Genomic DNA, 653 nt, shown 5'->3' with positions numbered 1-653 from the left:
CAACACTAATATACCCAAAAAAGATAGCAGCTTGTTAGCATTTTAATAAGCATTTTTCTCCCAGCTTCGTTTTTATCTAAATAATTGACTGGAAATTCACTTAGTTCACTTGATTATAGATCAAGGCTGGCTATAATATTTTTTGCCCATTTGATGATTAAAATATGAAAATAGATACCTCTACCATCAGTGAATATTCAGAATGGGTTATTGTACCATTTTCGGCATTCTTCTAGGGCATTTAAAAGGCTTTTATTATTGCAAAATCATCAGTATTCGTAATCGTATAGTCATTCCAATTAGTCTTAATGTATATACTTTCATTCTTTAACTGTTACCCTTTGTTTATTAAAAATGTGTACTTATGTTAGACTTTAAGAAAGTATGAAATATATCTGTTATAAAATTGGAAATTATTGTTATTAGGATACCTTTGGATGTTTCATTTTCATGTATGAATATGATCATTTTCTTAACTGGCTGCAGTAAGGAGCTTAATGACAGAAAAGAACACAAGTAACAAAATATATTTCTCTCTTTTTCCTCTATTGCCATGGCTTTGTGTGCTTTTAGTCATCTGTAAGATAGGTAAAGTTTAAAAGAAAAAAAGTTTATTGGGCAATGAGTGATAAAGACAGGCAGTGGCATATCAG

At 30.0% G+C, this 653-nt stretch overlaps 1 protein-coding gene across 1 annotated transcript in view; it reads left to right on the top strand.

Annotated features, from left to right (window-relative positions):
- Positions 1–409, top strand: part of LOC119586350 (vacuolar protein sorting-associated protein 37A-like) — a gene marked incomplete in the record, with an annotated part of 11403 nt that extends 10994 nt beyond the window's left edge. Inside the window, 1 exon segment of the mRNA XM_037935063.1 lies at positions 1–409.
- Positions 410–653: the final 244 nt, after the last annotated feature.

This window comes from Penaeus monodon, chromosome 21, assembly GCF_015228065.2.
Source record: "Penaeus monodon isolate SGIC_2016 chromosome 21, NSTDA_Pmon_1, whole genome shotgun sequence".
Classification (NCBI taxonomy): Eukaryota; Metazoa; Arthropoda; class Malacostraca; order Decapoda; family Penaeidae; genus Penaeus; species Penaeus monodon.
The sequence above is the reverse complement of the archived record's forward strand: the minus strand, read 5'-3'. Positions and strand labels throughout refer to the sequence as shown.